Source organism: Euleptes europaea, chromosome 21 (genome assembly GCF_029931775.1).
Source record: "Euleptes europaea isolate rEulEur1 chromosome 21, rEulEur1.hap1, whole genome shotgun sequence".
Classification (NCBI taxonomy): Eukaryota; Metazoa; Chordata; class Lepidosauria; order Squamata; family Sphaerodactylidae; genus Euleptes; species Euleptes europaea.
In genome coordinates this window covers 16,708,523-16,716,445 of record NC_079332.1, presented here as the reverse complement: position 1 = coordinate 16,716,445, position 7,923 = coordinate 16,708,523, and the positions used below count along the sequence as shown (strand labels likewise).

At 49.1% G+C, this 7,923-nt stretch overlaps 1 non-coding gene across 1 annotated transcript; it reads right to left on the bottom strand.

The window, feature by feature from the left end:
- Positions 1-7,642: 7,642 nt before the first annotated feature.
- TRNAT-AGU (transfer RNA threonine (anticodon AGU)) lies at positions 7,643-7,714 on the bottom strand. Its single transcript has one exon. It is a non-coding gene; the product is annotated as a tRNA-Thr (tRNA).
- Positions 7,715-7,923: the final 209 nt, after the last annotated feature.

Here is a 7,923-nt window from a genome sequence, read left to right as displayed (position 1 = left end):
TTTCGAACTTGCCTTTCAGTGCGTGTCTATGGGAGAGGGTCAGGGAGCTCGACGGAAGATGTCACCTCTTCCCAAATTGCTGACATGTTTTACCCACCCCTATGGAGAGATATTTGCTAGGGAAAAAATGTTTGCTTAAAGAAGATTCCTTCCTGCTCAAGCGTGGTGTAGTGGTTAGGAGTGGTGGACTCCAATCTGGAGAACCAGGTTCGATTCCCCGCTCCTCCACGTTAAGCCTGCTGGGTGACCTTGGGCCAGTCACAGTTCTTTCCCAACTCTCTCAGCCCCAACTACTTCGCAAGGTGTCTGTTGTGGGGAGGGGAAGGGAAAGCGATTGTAAGCTGCTTTGAGACTCCTTAAAGGTAAAGCAAGGCCTACAACTCTTGTCTTCTTCAAATACATAATTATTGCAATTTAAGAAAGATGTAGACAAGCTGAAACATGTCCAGAGGAGGGCAGAGGCAAGATGGCCATCTGTCAGCAATGCTGATTCTATGACCTTAGGCAGATGATGAGAGGGAGGGCATCTTGGCCATCTTCTGGGCATGGAGTAGGGGTCACTGGGGGTGTTTGGGGGGGAAATAGTTGTAAATTTCCTTCATTGTGCAGGGGGTTGGACTAGATGACCCTGGTGGTGCCTTCCAATTCTATGATTCTAAGCATTTAATATTTCCAACCTCGACATCTTTCAAGATGGTGACAGCGCTGCAGTAACATCCAGGACGTCTTCTTGATTTTTATATCTTTATTTTTTTTCCAATCGATTCCGAAGAAAAAGCTGTAGAGGACTAATGAGCTGTGTTTCCAGCATTCTCCATCTCTGTCCTGGACTGAAAATATTTTCTCTCCCAAAAGGAACTCTGCCTTACCCGTTGGCTCCATTTGTTTGTTCAGCTGTGAACAGAGACGTCGAATCTGAAGCTTGGAGGAGTGATATTTTTCTCTCGGTGTAGGCTGGACGTGGCTGGATGTGGAAATTGACCCTCTGAAAAGACGAGGTTGGAACAAGTTTTGATATGATACATAAGTTCTGTTGAGTTGCTACAGTCTCATGGCAACCCCATGAAGTTCCACCTCAAGGGGTCTCCAAGGCAAGAGATGAGCAGAGATGGTTTGCTATTGCCTTCCTCCACGTTGCAACTTCTGTCTTCCTTGGTGGTCTCCTATCTAAGTATCTGAGGAACCATGGCTCAGGAGTAGAGCATCTGCTTAGCATGCAGAAGGTCCCAGGTTTAATCCCTGGCAGCATCTCCAGTTAAAATATTTGAACTTGACATCATATTGGACTTCTATTATTTATTTTGTATGTGTATCTTCGTTATCGTTGTATATATTTTGCACTTTTGCACCACTTCACACTTTGATAAAGCTATACCTTTATATAATAATTTGTGAGTGCTGTCTGGATTTTTCCCATTATCCATACAGCACTGAGCTTCTATTTTCTCCAACCTCCAGGTGGTGGCTGGAGATCTCCTGCTATTATAACTGATCTCCAGCCAATAGAGATCAGTTCCCCTGGAGAAAGTGGCCGCGTTGGAAGGTGGACTCCATGGCATTGAAGTCCCTCCCTTCCCCAAGCCCCACCCTCCTCAGGCTCCACCCCCCAAATCTCCAGGTGTTTCTCAACCCAGAGCAGGCAACCGTACTTCCAACTCTATGAGTTTATGGATCTTCTTCTTAGGCATGATGACATACATGAATGTAGATGAAGAGCAGTGACCTGAAAGCAGAGACCTAACCAAGGAGGAGGAGGAAGAGGAGGAGGAGGGTTGTTTTTTATATGCTGACTTTCTCTACCATTTAAGGGAAACTCAAACCGGCTTCCAATCACCTTCCCTTCCCCGCCCCACAACAGACACCCTGGGAGGTAGGTGGAGCTGAGAGAGCTCTAAGAGAGCTGTGACTAGCCCAAGGTCACCCAGGTGGCTTCGCGTGGAGGAGTGGGGAAACAAATCCAGTCCACCAGATTAGCCTCCGCTGCTCATGTGGAGGGGTGGGGAATGAAACCCGGTTCTCCAGATCAGAGTCAGGAGAAGAAGAAGGGATTTGCAGACTTATTTTTTACATATCAGCCAATATGGAGAATGCAATCTTCTACAGCCGTGGCCTTCAACAGGGTTTCTGTGTGGCTGGCCAGCCTCGTTCCCACAGCTTCCAATAAATCACCTCCTCGGGGTCACCAGCAGCAAATAGAAGAAAACAATGTTCTGCCGCCGCATCACCCAACAGCCTGCTCCCGTATGTTTATGTAACTGCAACTTGCCTCTGCCGTCTGCAGCCTGACTTTTTACAGCTGCATTTCCCCTCCTCGCCCGAGGACTCGACTCCCCCCCCCCTTTTTCTCTTTATCGTGGAAAGAATAAAAAAATGTTTGCTTTCTGGTGAGCGGGCATGCTATTCCACCTCATTCTTAAGGACATTTTCAAATGGTTCTAAAATAGAGTTGGCGGTGAATAGAAGGTGGCTTGGAGCTTCCTTAGGAAAGGGCTGTGGCTCAGTGGTAGAGCCTCTGCTTGGCATGCAGAAGGTCCCAGGTTCAATCCCTTGCATCTCCAGTTAAAGGGACTAGGCAAGTAGGTGATGGGAAAGACCTCTGCCTGAGACCCTGCAGAGCCGCTGCCGGTCTGAACAGACAATACTGACTTTGATGGACCGAGGATCTGATTCAATAGAAGGCAGTTTCATGGGTTATAGGGAGGGGCTGTGGGTCAGTGGTAGAGCCTCTGCCTGGCATGCAGAAGGTCCCAGGTTCAATCCCCGGCATCTCCAGTTAAAGGGACCAGGCAAGTAGGTGATGGGAAAGACCTCAGCCTGAGACCCTGGAGAGCTGCTGCCAGTCTGAGTAGACAATACTGACTTTGATGGACCCAGGGTCTGATTCAGTACAAGGCAGCTTCATGTGTTCAGGGCTTTACTTATAGGGAGGGGCTGTGGCTCAGTGGTAGAGCATCTGCTTGGCATGAGGAAGGTCCCAGGTTCAATTCCCGGCATCTCCAGTTAAAGGGACAAGGCAAGTAGGGGATGAGAAAGACCTCTGCCTGAGACCCTGGAGAGCCGCTGCCGGTCTTAGACAATACTGACTTTGACCAACGGTCGCATTCAGCATAAGGCAGCTTCATATGTTCCTTGGAGGAGAACAGAAGGAAAGCTCATTTCTTTCCCACCCCCCACCCCCTTTAACTGACGCCACAATGTAGAGACCAGTCACATCATCCGGACAATAGAATCATAGAGTTCGAAGGGACCACCAGGGTCATCTAGTCCAGCCCACTGCACAATGCAATAAATTCACAGCTACCTCCCCCCCTCCCGTAACCCCCCACTCCACACCCAGAAGATGGCCAAAAAAACCCCTTCCAGGATCCCTGGGCCAATCTGGCCTAGAGGGAAATTGTTTCCTGACCTCAAAGTGGTGATCGGTATTTCCCTGGGCACATAAGGAAGGGCCACAAGAACCAAACTGACTCATCCCTTCCTGCCCTCCCTCTCATAATCTGCCTCAGTTCAGGGGTGGGATTCTAATTCCCTTTTCGCTACTGGTGGACTGAAGTCTCTCCCCTCTCCAAGCCCAACCCTCCACAGGCTCTACCCCCATGACCTCCCAACAGTGGCGAAGAGGTACCTGGCAACCCTAGCTGGAGCACAACTCAATTGTGGGTCTGATAACAACCCACCTGTAGTGGAGAGCCAGCTCTGTGTAGTGGTTAAGAGCGGTGGAGCCTGATCAGGAGAACTGGGTTCGATTCCCCACTCCTCCACGTGTGGCAGAGGCTAATATGGTGAACCCAGGTGGTTTCCCCTCTCCTACACATGGAGCCAGCTGGGTGACCTTGGGCTAGTCACAGCTCTCTCAGAGCTCTCTCAACCCCACCTACCTCAAAGGGTGTCTGTCGTGGGGAGGGGAAGGAAAGATGATTGCAAGCCACTTTGAGTCTCCCTTAAACGGTAGAGAAAGTTGGCATATAAACACCAACTCCTCCTCCTCCTCCTCCTCCTCCTCCTCTTCTTCTTCTTCTTCTTCTTCTTCTTCTTCTTCTTCTCCTCCTCCTCCTCTTCTTCTTCTTCTTCTTTTTTTATAATAATTTTATTGGTTTTTATAATACAAATTTTCCATGATAGTAAATAACAATAAAAGCAATATGAAATTCAAAATTCTAACTCTATGTTGTTATAATTTCTTGAATTCATAACAAAAAAAAAAAACAAATTAGAGGAAAATTTATGGCTTCCCCATCACCTCTCTCCGCCTCTTAATAAAATATTCATCCCATCGTAATTGGTCTGATCTTAACTATCATAAATTCATTTAACTTTCATAAAACATCTTCTATTAATGTAAATGATTATAACTCTTAATATTAATTGTGTCTTCTAGATCAGATTAATAAGTATCTCCTCCTCCTCCTCCTCCTCCTCCTCCTCCTCCTCCTCTTCTTCTTCTTCTTCTTCTTCTTCTTCTTCTTCTTCTTCTTCTTCTTCTTCTTCTTCTTCTTCTTCTTCTTCTTCCCAAAAGCCAACATTGAATCAATGCATCTCCGATTTAAAAAAAACCCCAGAACTTCTCAAATTCACAGAGCAAATGCATGCTAACCGGGCCTCGAATGTCTTCTCAATCGCACGCCAGCTGGCAAAACGACAACAAAGTGCATGTCGCGCTTCATATGAATAAAACTGCTCTTTTGTTCATGTTTTCTCAAGCAGCTGCTTCTTCCTATAACCCTCTCTCTCCCTCCCCTTTTCCTTTGGCATTAGAGTTCAGGAAAGCGGTGCCTGAAACCCAAGGATTTTCATGCTTCTGCATTTTCATGTTGTGGCTACTTCAAACGCAGATGTAAAATAAAACACCGCCAAGGCCAAGGACAGCTGGTCGAGTTCCTTTTAGTACCTGCAACCTGTGCAGTCGTAATGGAATGGGGTGGGAGTGGGGGGTGGAAACAGTTCCAAAAAGGTTGTTGTCTTGTGATACTGGCATCAACGGTGCTTTCCCTGCCCACCATTCAGTGACACCTCGAGGGAAACCTGCCTTATGCAATATAATGCCCCCACCCAGCCATCTACAACAGTCGCCAACCGTTCAAGAAACCTCTTGGTTTTTCCCAGGACTGCAACATCCAAGAGGCGGATGAGACTCTCTCGAGCTGATGGGGGTTTGTTGGCTGTAATTTATTTATTTATTAGATCTGTAGCCCACCCTCATAGAATCATAGAGTTGAAAGGGACTACCAGGGTCATCTAGTCCAGCCCCCTGAACAATGCAGGAAATTCACAACTACCTCCCCCCCACACATCCCCAGTGACCCCTACTCCATGCCCAGAAGATGGGCCAAGATGCCCTCCCTCTCATCATCTGCTTAAGGTCATAGAATCAGCGTTGCTGACAGATGGCCATCTAGCCTCTGCTTCAAAACCTCCAGGGAAGGAGCGCTCACCACCTCCCGAGGAAGCCTGTTCCACCGAGGAACCGCTTTAACTGTTAGAAAATTCTTCCTAATGTCTAGACGGAAACTCTTTTGCTTTAATTTCAACCCATTGGTTCTGGTCCAACTTTCTGGGGCAACAGAAAACAACTCGGCACCATCCTCTCTATGACAGCCCTTCAAGTACTTGAAGATGGTTATCATATCCCCTCTCCGTCTTCTCTTCAGGCTAAACGTACCCTGACCTATCCCAGACTAAGACCAGGCTCAGGGCGGGTTTTACGCTAGAGGTTTTCTAAAAACCCCACGAGAGGTGCTGCTACCAAAACACCCTCAGAATCCCGGCAGATGTTCCAGATGTGTGGCACCATCTGAAGCCATTGTGAGTTTCTCCTCAAGTCGGGATGTGCGTGTGTGTAAAGTGCATTCAAGTCGCAGCCGACTTATGGCAACCCCTTTTGGGGTTTTCATGGCAAGAGACTAACAGAGGTGGTTTGCCAGTGCCTTCCTCTGCACAGCAAGCCTGGTCTTCCTTGGTGGTCTCCCATCCAAATACTAACCAGGGCCGACCCTGCTTAGCTTCTGAGACCTGACGAGATCAGGCTAGCCGGGGCCATCCAGGTCAAGGGAAGAGACAAACAGAGGTGATTTGCCATTGCCTGCCTTTGTGTAGCAACCCTGGACTTCTTTGGTGGTCTCCCATCCAAGTACTAACCAAGGCTGACCCTGCTTAGCTTCCAAAATCTGATGAGATCGGACTAGTCTGGGTTATCCAGGGGAGGGCAAGAGATGAACAGAGGTGGTTTTGCCATTGCCTGCCTCTGCTTAGCAACCCTGGACTTCCTTGGTGGTCTCCCATCCAAGCACTAACCAGGGCCGACCCTGCTTAGCTTCTGAGATCTGACGAGATCAGGCTAGCCGGGGCCATCCAGGTCAGGGCCAAGTCGGGCTACACAGATCTTTTCAGCTAAAAGATTTCACAAACCAAGAAAGGGGTGGGGGGAGCGGCAGCCGGCTCCAAAACGGCCTGAATCTGGCTCCCGGTCATTTCTGTTAATGAGAAACAAATGTGGACCATTAAAGCCAGAGGACCGTGGCATCTGCCTGGCCTTGCAGGCATGGGAGAGATCTCATGATTTAGTCCCTGTGAAGCTGGCATTTCTGATAGACACGGCGGGCCTCCTTCCCCCCCCCCCCCCCAGCCAGAATATTCTGTTGACAGCTAAAATTGACCAGCCACGAAATTAGAACAGACTTCATTAAGTTCCCCGGCTCAACCCATTCAAATTATCCGCTTCCCCCCATTCGCCTTTAATGGCCTACGACTCCTCTCTCTCTTTTTCCGCAGTTGATTCCCGCGCCCGGTTTGCATTTTAATTCACCTTGCCTTCACGGAAGAATGGTTACCAAGCAGCGGACCACAGGAAGGAGCTCAGTTTATCGGCTCACATGGTGTAGTGGTTAAGAGCGGTGGAGCCGGTGGACTCTGATCTGGAGAATGGGGTTTGATTCCCCGCTCCTCCACCAGAGCAGCGGAGGCTAATCGGGAGAACTGGATTTGTTTCCCCACTCCTACACATGAAGCCAGCTGGGTGACCTGGGGCTAGTCACAGCTCTCTTAGAGCTCTCTCAGTAGGGTTGCCAGGTCCCTCTTTGCCACTGGTGGGAGCCTGAGGAGGGCAGGGTTTGGGGAGGGGAGGGACTTCAATGCCATAGAGCCCAATTGCCAAAGCGACCCTTTTCTCCAGGGGAACTGATCTCTATCGGCTGGAGATCAGTTGTAATAGCAGGAGATCTCCAGCTCGTACCTGGAGGTTGGCAACCCTATTGCTTACCTATAGAGAAACAGCCAAGCAGAGCTGAATTCAGAGAGGAGCAGGGTCCACTAAGAGCCAGTGGGGCATTCTGGACAGAGTGGCGCAGTAGAACCCTGGGCGACACGAGTTCGAATCCCCACTTCTGCCATAGAGCCTGTCACAAACTCACAGCCTGGCCAACTGCACAGGGTGGTTGTGAGGAAATGGAGGAGGGGGGAAATGATGTTCTGAAAGCCGCTTTGAATCATTGGCCATTGATTGAGACACATGAACACACGAAGCTGCCTTATGTTGACTCAGACCCTGGGTCCATCAAAGTCAGTATTGTCTACTCAGACCGGCAGCGGCTCTCCAGGGTCTCAGGCAGAGGTCGTTCACGTCACCTACTTGCCTAGTCCCTTTCACTGGAGATGCCAGGGATTGAACCTAGGACCTTCTGCGTACTGAGCAGATGCTCTACCACTGAGCTACGGTGCCTTCCCGTCATCCTGACAAGCCAATTTCACAAGAACTGGTCCTACTTGGGTAGAACATGAGTATATCTTTGCCACCCAAGCGGTAAATCTGAGAGAATTTTGTTGAGGGCATGAGGAGTAAAATCCACCCACATGGACTATCCGGCTCGCATTGGTGGCCAAGGGATTGCCTCGCTTGGTTTCTCTTTCTCATCTCGCATTCTTCTCCCC